At 43.6% G+C, this 18,292-nt stretch overlaps 1 protein-coding gene across 2 annotated transcripts in view; it reads left to right on the top strand.

Moving 5' to 3' along the window:
* LOC115162897 (phospholipid phosphatase 4-like) overlaps positions 1-18,292 on the top strand; it is a 136,275-nt gene that overhangs the window by 40,320 nt on the left and 77,663 nt on the right. The window lies entirely within an intron of this gene.

The following is an 18,292-nucleotide window of genomic DNA, read 5'->3' as shown; positions in this document are numbered from 1 at the left end:
AATGTCCTGTACCTCGGGCCTAAAAAGTCCAGCCCGATAAACAAGTTCAGGGAACTCAAGTGACCTTAGTCACGCAATGGTTGTCCGTTCATACAGTGTAGCGTAAACCCAGTGTCAATCATACAATGAAAATAACAAATATTTTACCACACATTTCAATAAATCCTCAACTACAACTAACTACATAAATCATCACAGTATACATCACCCCAAAACAAATGAAATACCGTACACAAAAAAGGTTGTAGTCAGTCGGTCAGTCAGAGAATCCAATCCGCCGACACATCTCCAGCGGAGAAAGGCCACGAAAACCAACGGAGAGGTGTAGTCCACAGACTTTAGAGTGGATCCGATCCTGGGTAGATTTTCTATTAGGCTACACAAAGCACACTTTTACAGCAACACAACAACGGAAGAGAGAAGCTTCAGAACTGAGGGTTGAACACATCCTCATTCATGTTTCCCCTTTAATTGGGAATTAAAGGGGAAGCGCTCTATTGGAAGAAGCACTAATTAATTGGGAATTAAAGGAAAAGCGCTCTATTGGAAGGAGTAGCACTGAGACGGTTCAAGAAAATTCAGGGCCGTCACACACCCCCTCCCCTGGAAAAAGCCGACCATTGCCCTGGAAGGCACATCTTGGTCGGGGAAACCGAGAAAGGTCTCCTCATCACTTTCCTCCACAAAAATATTCATTACTCTTTGGCGCTCATGGTCCTCAGCCGAGGGGTCACAGGACTTAAGGCGTGAGACTTCTGGATCTGGGAATCCAAGAAAAGTCTCCTCACTTTCCTCTTCAAAGATCTCCAGGACCTTGCGGCGCTCAATCTCCTCCAATTCCTCAGCCGAGGGGTAACAGGCCTTAAGGCGCGAGACATGGACAACGCGCATATCTTCACCTGTGTCCTCTTTCACCACTCGATAGTTCAAATGGCCACTCTGCTCCACAATCCTATATGGTCCTTGCCATTTAGGAGCGAGCTTGGCCGAGAAGAATTGTTCAGCTTTTGAATAAGGATGAGAGCGAAGCCACACCCGATCACGAAGCTGGAATTGCAGGTCTCGTCTCTTCTTATCATAATTTCTCTTCTGCTTGAGTCGAGCCCGGATCATGTTCTTTGAGACAAGAGCTCTCAAGTCGTGGAGATGGACTACCTGGTCATAGCAAGCAGCGTCTGGAGTAACCTGCTGGGGCTGTAGCACCATCTCCAAGGGTCCTCGGAGGGGACGACTCAGGTTCAGCTCTGCAGGTGTGACTCCAGTGGACTCTTGCACAGCAGAATTCAGGGCAAATCGAAACTCGTGAAGGTGCTTGTCCCAGTGTTTGTGCTGGGTCCCTACATAGGAAGCAACCATTGTCTTCAAGGTTCGATTAACTCTCTCAGTGAGATTGGTCTGTGGGTGATAGGCCATGGTCAACTTCTGTCTCAGGTTCCATCTCAGGTTCCGTCTCCTCAAAGAGATCAGAGACAAATTGGGAACCTCGATCAGACAGGATGTAAATCAGGCACTCCCCAGCGAGTCAGGATCTCTTTCGTAAGGATGTTAGAGACGGTCCTTGCTGTGGCCTGACGCAGGGCAAAGAGCTCCACCCACTTGGAATAGTAATCAACAAAAACAAGCATGTACACATTCTGATTGGAGCTTCTAGGAAATGGACCCATCAAATCCACTCCTAACATTTCCCAAGGTCGGGTTACCACAGTTTGCTGCAACTTGCCAGCAGGCTTTCTACCTTCTGGTTTGTACATTTGACAAACCTGAAAGTTTTGGATGTGTGACTTCACATCCATGCTCAAATGTGGCCAGTACAGTAATGCTTGCAACCGCTTGTAGGTTTTGAACCTGCCCAAATGACCAGCTAATGGGTCTTCATGGAAATGTTGCAGCAGTTGAAGGCGTAGAGTTTCGGGTATGTACATTTGGTAGAGTGTTCTGTGAGGTAGTTGTACAACTCGGTAGACTTTGTCTTCAATGATGGTCAGCTTGGTGGTAGGATTGACCATCTTTTCTCCATCTTCCAGGATAGTCTGGTACAAAGCCTGTACTTCTGGATCATCCTGTTGGGCTTTCCAAATGGCCTCATCAGAGATGGGAAAGTCAGTTTTGGGTGAGTCTCAACTGCTTGACAGGACAGTAGCACATGTAAGATGAGGGCCACCATTACCACCAGCAGGAGCTCTGGATAAGGCATCTGGAACAGTGTTGTATTTTCCTTTCCTGTATTCTACTGCAAAGGTGAACTCTTGCAACCGTAGAGACCATCTGATAAGTCTGGTGCTTGGTTTGTTGGTCTTGAACACCCACACAAGAGAGGAATGGTCAGTAACCACAGTGAAGTGTCTTCCCTCCAGGTAGTACCTCCACTTTTCCAAAGCCCAGACAACTGCAAGGCACTCTTGCTCGGTTGTGGAGTAGTTCCGTTCTGCTCCATTCAATGTTCGACTGGCGAACGCTAGCACTTCTTCAGTGCCAAGTCCAGTCTGTTGGACTAGAACAGCACCAAGTCCAACATCACTTGCATCAGTGTAATCAACAAAAGGGCAATCAAAGTTGGGATGACCCAAAATGGGAGGTGTGACGAGGTGTCGTTTCAGGGTTTCAAAAGAGGTCTGGCACTCTGCCGTCCATTGGAATTTCACACCTTTTCGCTTCAATGCGTTGAGGGGTTCTGCCACCTGGGAGAAGTTCAACACAAACCGATGGTACCATCCAGCCATCCCAAGGAACCGTTGAAGGGCCTTGAGTGTGGTTGGGACAGGGAAATATTGTACCGCCTTGGTCTTTTCAGGATCCACATGCGTGCCGTCAAAAGACACAATATGGCCAAGGAACTTCAGGGAGGTTTGGCAGAAGTTGCTCTTCTTCATGTTCAATGTCAGACCAGCTTCCCTTAGCTTGTCCAACACTGCTTGAAGATCTTGAAAGTGTTGTTCTCTGGTCTGGGAGTAGATAATTATATCGTCCAGGTAGACGAAACAGATCTTCCCTTTGAGCTCACCTAATGAGTCTTTGGAAAGTGGCAGGTGCATTCTTTAATCCAAAAGGCATCACCTTAAAGGAAAACAAGCAGCCCTCAGCACAGACAAAAGCAGTCTTGTCCTTGCTTTCTTGGTCCATCTCAACCTGCCAATAGCCACTATTGAGGTCAAGGGTAGTGAACACAACCGCACCAGACAATGACTCCAGGATCTCTTGGATGGTGGGAAGAGGATAGGCATCAGTCTGGGAAACCTTGTTGGTCTTCCTATAGTCCACACAAAATCTAAGACCACTGGTCTTTTTTGGGATGAGGACAACAGGAGCAGCCCAGGGAGAGGATGAACGTTCAATTATATTTTGTGTCAACATATCATTAATGAGTCCCTTTTGGATGATTAGCTTCGCTGGGGACAAACGATATGGCTTCTGCTTGATCGGCATTTCCTGTGTAAGGAATATTTTGTGCTTCAGGAGCCCGGTACGTCCTAGCTTTGAAGTACATACATCAGCGTTATTCTGCAGCTGTTCCAACAGCCTTAAATCCTCTGGCTGTTCCAGCTGAGCTCTTCTCACAGCCTGTAAAAGGAGATCATCAGAAGGATTATCGAGGGTTAGTGGTACCGGAGCAATGGCAGAGAAGACTGCCACATTTGGACCCCAATCATGTAACTTTGTAGCTTCTGACTGGAAGAAATGCTTCTTGCTCGGATTGTATGGAAACCAATAGCAATTGTGTGCGATATCAATCTGAACACCACTGAAGTACATGAAATCAATTCCAAACACGACAGGAAAAGCAAGGTTTTTGGTTTGTAGGATATCAGAAGGAATCATATAGGAGTGGTTACACAGGCGGAACTCTACCTCACTCCATCCAAGTGGTCGTTTAGCCTCACCATCAGCCAGATAGAGTGGACCTTCTGTCCACAGCTTCAAGTTGTAGTGTAGACCTTTAACCTCCTTCCACAGTTTCTCATTGAGCAGTGTGTAGGATGACCCGTTGTCCAGGATGGCTCTTCCTGTCCATGGACCTATGGACAGGGGTACCACCAGTTGGTGCGGTATTAACTGAAAGGAAGGGGATGTCGATGGGGGGGCGTAGGCAGTGACTCTTGGGGTTTCAGCTCTGGTCAAAGCACCCAGATTGGGATGGTCGTTCCTGCGAAGGGAGTTAGGTGTGTTGGCCTGTTGTGATTTGTGGTTTCTGGAAGGGTTTACTTGATATGGTCTTGGACATGTAGCTGAAGAATGTCCCTTTTGGCTACATCTCCAACAGAACATGGGAAGGGTCTTGGCTGGATACTCTGGCTGTTGTTGGTGGTCTGGCTTGGGTAACGGTTTGGGTGTCTGTTTCTTTCTCTGTTCATATTGCTGTTGGAATTCTCTGTCCTTCTCAAACTGCTGTCCCAGGCGAACCAGTCCATCAACAGTGGTGACTCTTTCTCTGAGTTGACTGGCTAGTAGTGGGTTGATGTTCTTCAAGATCAATTTAACCTGTTAGGGTATAGGGGGCAGTATTTTCACGGCTGGATAAAAAAAATGTACCCGATTTAATCTGGTTACTAATCCTACCCAGTAACTACAATATGCATATACTTATTATATATGGATAGAAAACACCCTAAAGTTTCAAAAATTGTTTGAATGGTGTCTGTGAGTATAACAGAACTCATTTGGCAGGCAAAACCCTGAGACAGATTCTGACAGGAAGTGGATACCTGATGTGTTGAATTGACTTTAAGCCTATACCATTGAAAAACAAAGGGGCTGAGGAATATTTTGGCACTTCCTATTGCTTCCAACAAGATGTCCCCAGCCTTTACAAAGTGTTTTGAGTCTTCTACAGTGAGATCTGACCGAATAAGAGCCATGGAACGTGATGGCCCATTAGACACCTGGCGCGCGAGTTGATGGTGGGTACTCTCATTCCGAAACGTTTTAAAAGAGAACCCAATGGTCCGCCTTGAATTTTATTCATGTTCTGGTTAAAAAAGGCCCTAATGATTTATGCGATACAACGTTTGACATGTTTGAACAAACGTAAATATATTTTTTCCGTTCTTGAAGTGAAGTGAAGTCCGGCTGGCTTAGATCATGTGCTACAACACGGAGGTTTTTGGACATAAATGATGAGCTTTTTTGAACAGAACTACATTCGTTATGGACCTGGGATTCTTTGGAAGTGACATCTGATGAAGAGAATCAAAGGTAATGGATTATTTACATAGTATTTTCGATTTTAGATCTCTCCAACATGGCGGTTAGTCTGTATCGCAATGCGTATTTTTCTGGCGCAGTGCTCAGATTATTGCAAAGTGTGATTTCCCAGTAAGGTTAATTTTAAATCTGGCAAGTCCATTGCGTTCAAGAGATGTAAATCTATAATTCTTTGAATGACAATATAATATTTTACCAATGTTTTCTAATATTAATTAATTATTTTGTTGTCATGACTTGACTGCCGGTATTGGAGGGAAACGATTTCCTGAACATCAACGCCATAGTAAAACGCTGTTTTTAGATATAAATATGAACTTGATAGAACTAAAAATGCATGCATTGTCTAACATAATGTCCTAGGAGTGTCATCTGATGGAGATTGTAAAAGGTTAGTGCATAATTTTAGCTGATTTTATGGTTTTGGTGACGCCTGTCTTTGAATCGACAATACACTACACACAGCTATTGTCAATGTACTCTCCTAACATAACCTAACTTTATGCTTTCCCCGTAAAACCTTTTTGAAATCGGAAAACGTGGTTAGATTAAGGAGATGTTTATCTTTCAAAGGCTGTAAGTTAGTTGTATGTTTGAGAAATTTGAATTTTGACATTTATTTGGTTTCAAATTTGCCGTTCTTGAAATGCACCTGCTGTTGATAGGGTGCGCCACGGGTGGCACGCTAACGTCCCACATAGCCCCAAGAAGTTAATGACCTCTTCCTCCTCAATACCAGGTTTCCACCTTCTGCACAGGGAGTGGTAACCATATGCAAAGTCACGGATACTCTCCTTCTCTCTTTGCACTCGATTCCTGACTCTGTCTGCCAGCTCATCTGTGTAGTCCTCAGACAGAAATGCAGAGGAAAACTTGGCCTCAAAGTCAGCCCAGGAGGTAGTGTTGAGATGTGCCACATCACACCAGTCTCGAGCTGTCCCATGCAACACATTCCTCAATGTGGCAAGGAGTTCTTCGTCAGCCAGGGGATTGAGGGCAAGAAAGTCACGACATCTTTCCAGATACATTAGCGGATCAGGACTGTCATCCTTTTTCCCAAAGGTGGGAAATTGCAATTTAATGGGCATCGCCCCCACATGACGTCTACTCAAATCACCATGAACAAAAGAGCTAGGAGGGATTGAGGAAGTAGAGGGTGAGGGAGTTATCGGACCATGAAAATGAACACCAGGATGCATGGTGGATTGCATTCTGTAAGGGGTGGCTGCAGCATGGCCTTGTCTTAGCTGTTCTGAGGTGCCAGCTTGGCCCTCAGTGGTCTGAACAGAAGTGGACACCAGAGAAGCTCTGTGCAAGGAGTTGTGCCTAATGGAGGCCATGTCAACTGACACGTCATCCAACATTTTAACACAATTAGAGAGCTCTTTCTGTAAGTGGTCTACAGTGTTAACCAGAGGAGAAAAACTGAATTAACGTCCTTGAGGACCTCAGTGTGATGATGTTGCAAGCGCCACTGGAGAGTGGCAGTGAGTTGGGTTTGTTGGTAGTCAAACTGCCTGTCCATAGCACCAGTAACATCCCGTCTTCCACTCTCACTGAGCTCTGTCAGCGTGTGGGTTAGAGTGCTAAGTGAGTTTCTGAATTCCATGGCACTCTGTTGTTGCTCTTCACTCAGACATTTGAATTTATGGTGGATTAGAGTTTGGAGATGTTGTTGAGTCCGACGAATATCAAGAATGTCACCTTGAAGTTGTAAGACTACAACCTCTGGAGATAAACCAGACAATGGAGGAAGGTTGGGCGTCAGAGGGAGGGCTAGCTCAGGACTTCCACACAGATCCATGTCAATAAGGGAGTAGCTGGTTAGACCTCCTGTGGCCTGTGGTCCAGACCGAGCCTTCAGATTCCCAGGGCTCTGGCCCAAATCAACTCCATTAACATTATGATTTGTATTGTCGGCTCGATGGTCAGAATGGCCCTGTGTATTCCCATTGACAGGTAAGATATGGATGAGCACATTTTCTTTGGGTGAATCCATTGTTTTTTAATTCCACACAAAAGATTTGCTTTGGTTATTTCTCAATGTTGAGGTCCCATCTGGGGTGCCATTTTTTATGTAACGGTTTTGACTTGAGGTTATAATTTATAGGGGTGCCAGGTAGGTTGTGCCTACCAGAGAAAATATTAGTTTCTCCTTTTAGTTTGATAGGGAATGAGTCCCATCTGGTCCGTCAAGTCTACACCAATACAAAGGACTCATGTAAAAGTCAGGATGGAAATACACTTTTCATGAACCCTTAAAACAATTGAAATAACTTCAAAACAACTGTATTCTTTTGCGTGGTTGTATTACCAACAAATGATCACACACACATATAACAATATACAATAATGAGCTTTAAACAGCTCTGGTTCCTCCAGAAATGTCCTGTACCTCGGGCCTAAAAAGTCCAGCCCGGTAAACAAGTTCAGGGAACTCAAGTGACCTTAGTCACGCAATGGTTGTCCGTTCATACAGTGTAGCGTAAACCCAGTGTCAATCATACAATGAAAAGAACAAATATTTTACCACACATTTCAATAAATCCTCAACTACAACTACATAAATCATCACAGTATACGTCACCCCAAAACAAATGAAATACCGTATACAAAAAAGGTTGTAGTCAGTCGGTCAGTCAGAGAATCCAATCCACCGACAGATCTCCAGCGGAGAAAGGCCACGAAAACCAACGGAGAGGTGTAGTCCACAGACTTTAGAGTGGATCCGATCCTGTGTAGATTTTCTATTAGGCTACACAAAGCACGCTTTTACAGCAACACAACAACGGAAGAGAGAAGCTTCAGAACTGAGGGTTGAACACATCCTCATTCATGTTTCCATCACAACCCCACTTTTGCGCAGCTGATGCTGGCTATTTAATTGGGAATTAAAGGGGAAGCGCTCTATTGGAAGAAGCACTAATTAATTGGGAATTAAAGGAAAAGCGCTCTATTGGAAGGAGAAGCACTGAGACGTTCAGGAAAATTCAGGGCCGTCACAAAACGCTTATTGTAGCCATTAATGAGCTTGTTGACAATTTGGCTCAGTTTTCAGCACCAACCTGCTCTAATTCTTCAATGTTTGGGGGGGTACCCTCCGCCAACTGCTGTTTTCATATCTCGCCATACGTTTTGGATGTGATTCAGATCTGGAGTCCTCGCTGGCCACTCCAGATCAGTCTAGTCTCTCTTCGTGAACCATTCCTTGTGTGTTTGGGGTTGTTGTCCTGCTGGAAGACCTACAACCTTCAATGGAGACCCAGTTTTTGGACGGTGGGTTGGAAATTTGACTCAAATACCTGATATCTACTAACTTCATGATGCCTTGCACATGTTCAAGGCCCCCAGTACCAGATGTAGCAAAGCAACCCCACAGCATTATCAAACTTCCCACATATGATTGTGGGGAGGGTGTTCTTTTCATTGAATACTTATTTGGATGTCTGTAAACACAGCACTGATCTGTATTGTCAAAGAGCTCCAATTTCGTTTCATGGCACTGCACACAGTAAGTGAACAGTGTAGGATAATCATTAGCCACAAATAGAAAATGCTATAGTACCTTGGTCCAATTTTTTTCTCCAAAATTTAATGAGAAATAAACTCAGCAAAAAAAGAAAGGACCCTGTCTTTCAAAGTTAATTTGTAAAAATCCACATAACTTCACAGATCTTCATTGTTCAGGGTTTAAACACTGTTTCCCATGCTTGTTTAATAAACCATTAACAATTAATGAACATGCACTTGTGGAGCATTCGTTAAGACACTAACAGCTTACAGACGGTAGGCAATTAATAAAAACTTAGGACACTGTCACAACTCCCGCCGAAGTCGGTCCCTCTCCTTGTTCGGGCGGCATTCGGCGGTTGACGTCACTGGTCTTCTAGCCGCTCCACCTTTCATTTTCCATTTGTTTTGTCTTGTTTTCCCGCACACCTGGTTTACATCCCCTCATTACTCTACGTGTATATTATCCTCTGTTCCCCCCATGTCTGTGTGTGGTATTGTGTGTTGGTTACGTGTGTGACGCTACAGGCTGGTTGTGCGCCGGGTATTGTTGTACCCGTGGTTCTGTATTTTGTACCATTTTGTGTATTTGTGCACTATCGCTTTTTTCCCTTGGGCCGGAGTGTTGAGACGCAGTTGAGGCCGACTGTTTTCCTCTGCCGGAATAAAGTGTGCCTGTTCACTCAACTCTGCTCTCCTGCACCTGACTTCCTTCGACCAGTTGTGCCCACTGTGACAGACGCTAAAGAAGCCTTTCTACTGACTCTGAAAAACACCAAAAGAAAGATGCCCAGGGTCCCTGCTCATCTGTGTGAACATGCTTTAGGCATGCTGTAAGGAGGCATGAGGACTGCAGATGTGGCCAGGGCAATAAATTGCCATGTTCGCACTGAGAGACACCTAAGACAGCTGAAAGGAATTGAATAATATCTGTACCTTATAATTCTACCTGTGATTACAAAAGTACAATGATTAATGTTTTGCTTTAGCTTGAGATTAAGTATCAGTGATGACCTTGCAAGTGCATGAAAGGTCAACTGTACAAAGTCATATGTCTGTGTGTTGAAACTATACTTTGGTTAACAGATGGATAAAGGGAACCAAGAGTACCGGTTGTTGCTATGTTCCAGTCTTACTTCTGCTAGCACATGATAGCAATAAGGGGAAGAGTGATTGGGAAACTAACTGCCAATAACACAATAAGCTGAACTCCACCTAGCAGAGACATCTTTGTATTAGCAACTATGAATTATGAGCTTATATGGTATTAAAGTTAAGGGACATCATCCTGGGGGGATGATCCTCAGAAGGGGATAAAAAGGGAAAACACCATCTTTTGTGCTGAGTGTGTTACTTGCAAATTACTGTAAGTGTATACTCTGTTGCAATCCGGCTTGCAATCCTTAAAAAGTTAAGGCTAGGGGGAAGTATTCGGAAGTTTGGATGACTGAGGTGCCCAAAGTAAACTGCATGTTACTCAGGCCCAGAAGCTAGGATATGCATATAATTGGTAGTATTGGATAGAAAACACTCTAGTTTCTAAAACTGTTAAAATAATGTCTGTGAGTATAACAGAACTGATTTGGCAGGCGAAACCCCAAGGACAATCCATCCAGGATTTTTTTTTATTGAGGTCATTGGACTTTTCAATGGTTTTCTATGGGAAAGTCTAATAATTAGGACCCAGCTTGCAGTTCCCATGGCTTCCACTAGATGTCAGTCTTTAGAAGTTGTTTCATGCTTGTTTTTGAAAAATGAAGTATTCATATTCTCTCGAATATCCCTCAGAAGGACTCTAGTCTTTTGGCACACGTGAATGAGTGCCCGCTCCTCGTTCTTTTTCTCCGGTATTGAACACTGTATATTCCGTCTTAAATTTGATCGATTATTTACATATTAGGGTACCTGAGGTTGGATTAGAATCGTTATTTGAATTGTTTGGACGAACCTCACAGGTAACTTTTTAGATTCCTTTGTAGGCATGTTGGGCGAGTTGGAATAGGTGGATTTCTGAATCAAATGCGCCAAATAAATAAACATTTTTGGGATATAAAGGACTTTAACAAACAAAATGACCATTCATTGTGTATCTGGGACCCTTTGGATTGCAAAAAGATGAAGATCTTCAAAGGTAAGCAATTTATTTTATCGCTATTTTTGAGTTGTGACACCTGTGTAGATTATCAATTCATGTTAATGCAGGAAGTGGGTGAGGCGCTGTCTTCAGACAATCAAATGCTATGCTTTCGCCATAAAGCCTATTGTAAATTGGACACAGCGGTTCGATTACCAAGATTCTAAGCTAAAGAACGGTGTATAACACTTGTATTTTTATGAATGTTTAATATTACTACTTTTGTTTTTTGAATTTCGTGCTCTGCAATTTCACCGGATGTCACCCAATGAGCCGAAAGAAGTTAAACAAACTAACCTCTGATCAAAAGTTTCCTGTGGTTACTTGTGCAGAATTCCCTTACAATTTTTGCCGATGAGGATGGGACAGATAACGGCAGTCTTCAACTGATTCCAGAGTGACGACAGGTCAACCGTGCATGGGGGTCAGGGAATTGTCACTCCACATAGACCCTGGAGCAGATGAAACCCGCCTGAAATTGCTGGAGCAGGGGAGACTGTCTACTCTATCCCGAACAAATTTAGATAAGACCTGGATTCTTTGATCATGGGTTAACGAGCTTAGTGAGTGAGAGATAGGGGCAGAGTGCTCTTGAAGAAGGAAATGCATAAATGTATAAAATATGGTGTCAGCGAGGATGTAATGTTAAATTAGAAACTTTAACGTTGAGCGTTAGCCAATTAGAAAACTTATTGGGAGATAGTGGTTTGGAGCTGAATGAGAGAGGGGCCACTTGAAAGAAGGGCATTTTCTCTATTATAAGGGTTAGAAGGGTCCTTTCTCAAAAAAGGGGTTTGAGTCTGCTGAGAGAGGGCTGCTGAGCAGAAGGGTCCTTTCTCTGTTATGGGGGTTGGCTGATTCGGAGATAGGGGCTGAAGACCTCTTGAAAGATGGGAGTAAGAATGGGAGATAGTGGTTTGGAAGATTGTGACAGCATTGTGGTGTAAAATGGGCTGTTATAGTACTCATCAGACATAAACTGGGAAAGTGAGAGAAATGCATTTGGGAGAAGATATACTTTGGAGTTCTTTCCGATTTGGGGTAAAATAGCTTGGGATTATTCTTTTAAAGATCTGTTTTTTTCCATTTGTAAGCATATTTAAAAAGATTGATTGTTTGTACTGTAACTTGTTATACTATAAAGAATTATCCGTTATACTGATCAATATTGTTTTTCTGTATTTTACTGAGGAAAATTGAAAACAAAAAAGGAAAACCGGTGGTTCCTGAGGGCCACGGACCGAACCATGACGAGACTATGGGGAGAGTGGGCAGCAAGTGAGATCCCACTGTGGCACAAGGAAGGTGGTTTTCCACGAGGAGGGACATTATGCATGAAGAAGTTGGAAGAAATACGACGGAGACTTGAGGACTATGAAAGACTAAAGAAAAGAGGAAAGAGGAGTGAACTGGGGGTTATTTAGAAAACGGGAAGTGCACGGAGCTGTGTGTATGAACTGTGCGGGATGGGAGTACAAAAGAGCCAGATGAGGTCTGGGAAACACATAAAACATGCCGAAAGACAATTCTCAGATATAGAAGAAAAGGAGAAGACAAAGAAAGACACCAAACTACAGATGGCTCAGCTGGTTTTCTACCACATCCACAACCATATGCAACCGGAGGGCCGCCGATAGGAAAAGAAGCAGGTCACCTGCGGAGTGGTGGAGGTGGAGAACGAGCCCGGAGAAGAGACCGTGGAAGAGGAAACTCAGACTTTCATCTGCTATATCTGCAATCAACCTGGCCACACGTCCAGTTTATGTCCCCAGAAAGGCTGCTTTGTATGCGGCCAACCTGGTCATTTTCAGAGAGATTGCCCAAACGCTCAGGGCAACCCAGAAACAACTGATCATGGACCCTAACTGAGTGCCCCTCCACACACAGCAGTGCAAAACCCAGGGGTTTGACAAGACGAAGGAGAAGAGGAAGTTCAGATAAAGACAGAAGATGGTGCTAATCTTGTGCCACAGTTGGTGAAACTGCTCTTCTCTTCTCATCAGTCGTCCATGGTGCAAGTTCAGATAGAAGGTAACTGGATTGAATTTCTATGCGATTCGGGGGCAACCATATCGGTTATTAATGCGAAATCATGTTATTACTGGGGATGGCTGGCAACTGCAGAGCCCTCCTGCCTGACTATGCTGAAATAGTCACAAGCTTGATGGGGAGCGTTTATGGTCTCCAAATGACCGCACAGGATCCTGATATTTGGAATGAGGATGCAGAATCAGCTATGGTTGCTCTAAAGCAAAGGTTGACTGTTTAACCATGTCTGGGTTTGCCAAACCATTCCAAATGTTTTCATTTGATTGTGGGTGAGAAAGGGGGTAATATGTCTGCTGTTCTTACGCAAGAACATGGAGCTCAGCAAAGACCAGCAGGATACTTTTCTAAGCATTTGGATCCAGTATTATTTATTACTTGATATGTCCGATTTTAAAATAGCTTTTCGGATGAAGCACATTTTGCAATATTCTAAGTACATAGCTCGGCATCACAGGGCTAGCTATTTAGACACCCAACCAGTTTAGCCTTCACCAAAATCACATTTCCTATAAGAAAAATGTTCTTACCTTTCCTGTTCTTCGTCAGAATGCACTCCCAGGACTTCTACTTCAATAACAAATATAGGTTTGGTCCCAAATAATCCATCGTTATGTTCCATCAACGACGTTTTGTTCGTGCGTTCTAGACACTATCCCAATGGTAAATCACGGTCACGAGCATGGCGCAGAACGTGACAAAAAATGTCTAAATATTCCATTACCGTACTTCGAAGCATGTCAACCGCTGTTTAAAACCAATTTTTATGCAATTTATCTCGTAGAAAAGCGATAATATTCCGACCGGGAATCTGCATGTCTGTAAACTGAGGGAAAAACCGAAAGCCGGGGGCGGGGCAGGTCGCGAGCATAAGCATTTCCCCACTGAGAGACCACTTAGCTTTTGCTCTCCTTTGTTTCAGCCAGGGCTTTGAATTACGTCATTCCTGTTTTTCCCGGGCTCTGAGAGCCCATTGGAGACGTGGGAAGTGTCACGTAACAGCAGAGATCCTTAGTTTTTGGAAGAGATGTCAAAGAAAGCAAATAAATGGTCAGACAGGGTACTTCCTGAACAGAACCTTCTCAGGTTTTTGCCTGCCATAGGAGTTCTGTTATACTCACAGACACCATTCAAACAGTTTTAGAAACTTTGGAGTGTTTTCTCTCCAAAGCTAATAATTATATGCATATTCTAGTTTCTGGGCAGGACTAATAATCAGATTAAATCGGGTACGTTTTTTATCCAGCCGTGAAAATACTGCCCCCTAGCCATAAGAGGTTAAAATGGTGTAAAATAGTCATATGTTTGAGAAATTGAAGTAATAGCATTTCTACGGTATTTGAATAACGCGCCACGGGATTCCACTGGCTGTTGAGTAGGTGAGACGATTTCGTCCCACATACCCTGGAGAGGTTAACCTTATCACTTATCAAATGATCAATAAAGGGAGAACAACTCAGAAAAAAACGTGTATTTACTATTTACCCACCCGACGTACATCTACATCTGGATGCGCAAGTTAGTATATTATTCATAATTTAGTTCCATTGTTCTTCATTGCTATTCTGTTCTGTGGAAAAGGAGTGTTAGTCATTCTCATAGGTCGACCTGTAAGTACCTCATGTGGGGCCAATCCCATCAGGGTTCCTTCCTCTCATGTACACCAGAGCCAGGGGCAAGCATTGCACCCATGACAGGTCCATTTCCTTAATTAATTTGTTTAGCTTCCCGTTTATTGATTGATTCACCCCCAATGCTTCTATCTAATGATATATTACCAAATGCACAAATTGGGAGCCATTGTTTTAGGATAATTTGGATGCCAATCCACATCTTGGAATTCTTTTTCTCAGTAGGCATTCAGCCACTGTGTTTGAATTTGCTGCTCTACAGGGAAAAGCTTCTACCCATTTGGATAACATGTCAATAACTATAAGGCAGTGCTTATATCCCTGGCATGGGCTTAATTCAATAAAGTCCATCATCAAATGTTCAAACAGACCCTCAGGTCTTGGATGGGCCAATGTAGCCACAGAAATGCCTCTGGCAATGTTGTTAATTAGATAGATAATACATCTGTCGCAAGAATGTTTTGCAAAAGATGTAAAACCAGGTGCATGCCAATATTGTCTTATCATTATCATCTCTATCATACCCCCCCTTTGACACATGGTCCTTACCATGCATCAAGTTACACATGTATGGAAAACAGGAGTGAGGAAGAACAGGCAAGAGTAAAGGTGGAGGGCCCACCCAGATTCCTTGCACCACCGAGCGTGGATTTCCAGGAAGCCTTCTCCTTGGGAGCAGCAGAGTCTTTAAAAGAGAAATATTAGTTTCACAGAAAGGGTTAATTAAGCTCCTTCGGCAATCTTTAAAAGAGGACGTACAAATCACACAGCAGTGGCTTTTGCTGCAGCATTAGCTCCAGAATTTCCTAAAGAAATATCAGTGCCATTAGTGTGAACTGGACATTTTATTGCAGTAACTTCAGAGGACAGACACATAGCCAGCAAGAGATTATACACCAACACATGGGATGCAATGTGTTTCCCAGTAGCTGTAAAAAAAACACAAAAAAACTGTTTCAACAGCATGCCAACATCATACATGACACAGAATGCAGAACGATTATCAGTATAGATATTAACTGATTTTTCCTTAGCCAGCATTCATGCTCTAGTTAAGGGACATCACCCCGGGCGGGGTGATCCTCAGAAAGGAAAAAAAAGGGAAAACACCATCTTTTGTGCTGTGTGTTACTTGCAAATGACTGTAGGTGTATACTCTGGGTTGCAATCCGGCTTGCAATCCTAATTAACCTCTCTAGGGGGTGTGGGACCTGAGACCCACCTGGCCAACATCCAGTGAAATTGCAGAGCGCCAAATTAAAAAACAGAAATACTCATTATAAAAATTCATAAAACATAAAGTGTTATACATTGGTTTAAAGATTAACTTCTTGTTAATCCAACCATGGTGTAAGATTTCAAAAAGGTGATGATCTTCATATGGTTGCACTCACAAGACTCCCTTTTACTCAATAAATGTTAGTTTTGTATGATAAAGTCCCTCTTTATATCCAAAAACCTCAGTTTTGTTTGCGTGTTTTGTTCAGTAATCCACAGGCTCAAAGGCAGTCACAACAGACGGAAAATCCGAAAATTATCAGTAAAGTTCGTAGAAACATGTCAAACGATGTTTATAAGCAATCCTCAGGTTGTTTTTAGTCATAATCATCAATAACATTTCATCCGGACAATAGCTTCGTCAATATAAAAGGAAAACAAGAAAGGCATGCTCTCGGTCGTGCGCATGAAAAACCTCTGGGACACTGCAGTGTCCACTCATTGAAAGTGGTCTTACTCCCTAATTTTTCAGAATACAAGCCTCAAACAATTTCTAAAGACTGTTGACATCTAGTGGAAGCCATAGGATGTGCAATTTGAGCCCTAAGTCATTGGAATCTGTATAGGCAGTCTATGGAAAACTACGAACATAAAAAAATCCCACTTCCTGGATGGATTTTTCTCAGGTGTTTGCCTGCCATATCAGTTCTGTTATACTCACAGACATTATTTTATTTTAGAGTGTTTTCTATCCAAATCTACCAATTATATGCATAACCTAGCTTCTGGGCCTGAGTAACAGGCAGTTTACTTTGGGCACACTTTTCATCCGGAGGTGAAAATAGTGCCCCCTACCCTAATGAAGTTTTAAACAAACTTACCTCTGATCAAAGAAGTTTCCTGTGGTCGCTTGTGTGGACATAGGGCAGAATACCCTTACACAGGGCTACAGGGAGACAGGACGGACAACTGATCGTCCTCGCAGTAGCAGACCACGTGTAACAACACCTGCACAGGATCGGTACATCCGAACATCACACCTGCACAACAGGTACAGGATAGCAACAACAACTGCCAGAGTTACACCAGGAACGCACAATCCCTCCATCAGTGCTCAGACTGTCCACAATAGGCTAAGAGAGGCTGGACTGAGGGCTTGTAGGCCTGTTGTAAGGCAGGTCCTCACCAGAAATCACCGGCAACAACGTCACCTATGGGCACAAACCCACCGTCACTGGACCAGACAGGACTGGCAAAAAGTGCTCTTCACTGATGAGTCGTGGTTTTGTCTCACCAGGGGTGTTGGTCGGATTCGCATTTATCATCGAAGTAATAAGCGTTACATCAAGGCCTGTACTCTGGAGCGGGATTGATTTGGAGGTGGAGGGTCCATCATGGTCTGGGGCGGTGTGTCACAGCATATCATCGGACTGAGCTTGTTGTCATTGCAGGCAATTTCAACGCTGTGCGTTACAGGGGAGACATCCTCCTCTCCTGCAGGCTCCTCCTGACATAACCCTCCAGCATGACAATGCCACCATCCATACTGCTCGTTCTGTGCGTGATTTCCTGCAAGACAGGAATGTCAGTGTTCTGCCATGGCCAGTGAAGAGCCCGGATCTCAATCCCATTGAGCACATCTGGGACCTGTTGGATCGGAGGGTGAGCGCTAGGGCCATTCCTCCCAGAAATGTCCGGGAACTTGCAGGTGCCTTGGTGGAAGAGTGGGGTAACATCTCACAGCATGAACTGGCAAATCTGGTCCAGTCCTTGAGGAGGAGATGCACTGCAGTACTTAATGCAGCTGGTGGCCACACCAGATACTGACTGTTACTTTTGATTTTGACTCCCCCTTTGTTCAGGGACACATTATACCATTTATTTTAGTCACATGTCAGTAGAACTTGTTCAGTTTATGTCTCACTTGTTTAATCTTGTTATGTTCATACAAATATTTACACGTTAAGTTTGCTGAAAATAAAAGCAGTTGACAGTGAGATGACGTTTCTTTTTTTGCTGAGTTTATGAAAAAAGCTTTTCCTCATTTGAATGCTAGTTGTGGTTACTGTCTGGGCAGATTTTTTCATCACTCTCAGTCAGCCCTGGTTGGCAGGGTCCGCAGTGAAAGAAAGGTTTTAGAGTGGACTAACGGAAAGCCTTTGTTTCGCTGGAAGAGAACAAGGTCGGGTCTGACAGGTCCCTGGGCGGCTAGGGAGAGAGAGGCTGGAGGAAGCTGTGGGGCAAGCAGGCTAACCTCTTGGTACTCTATGGTACACTCAAATGGCACAGAATTCCATGTATAGTGCACTACTTTGACCAGGGCTCTGTTCAAAAGTAGTGCACTATGTAGGGAATAGGGTTCCATTTTGGACGCAAAACGACATGAATGTTACAGAGCAGGAGTCTTTAGTGAGGCTTTTCTGGGGAAAAGCCAGCCAGTAGTTTTGAAAGTAGTGCTCACGAGCCAAAATGGGTCCAAATATACTGTATATAACTTTTTGTAAGTTGTATGACATTAAAAATTCCAATTCATACAATATGTTACAAATGTGTA

This window comes from Salmo trutta, chromosome 2 (assembly GCF_901001165.1).
Source record: "Salmo trutta chromosome 2, fSalTru1.1, whole genome shotgun sequence".
NCBI classification, from domain to species: Eukaryota; Metazoa; Chordata; class Actinopteri; order Salmoniformes; family Salmonidae; genus Salmo; species Salmo trutta.
This window is presented reverse-complemented; position numbering and strand designations above follow the sequence as displayed.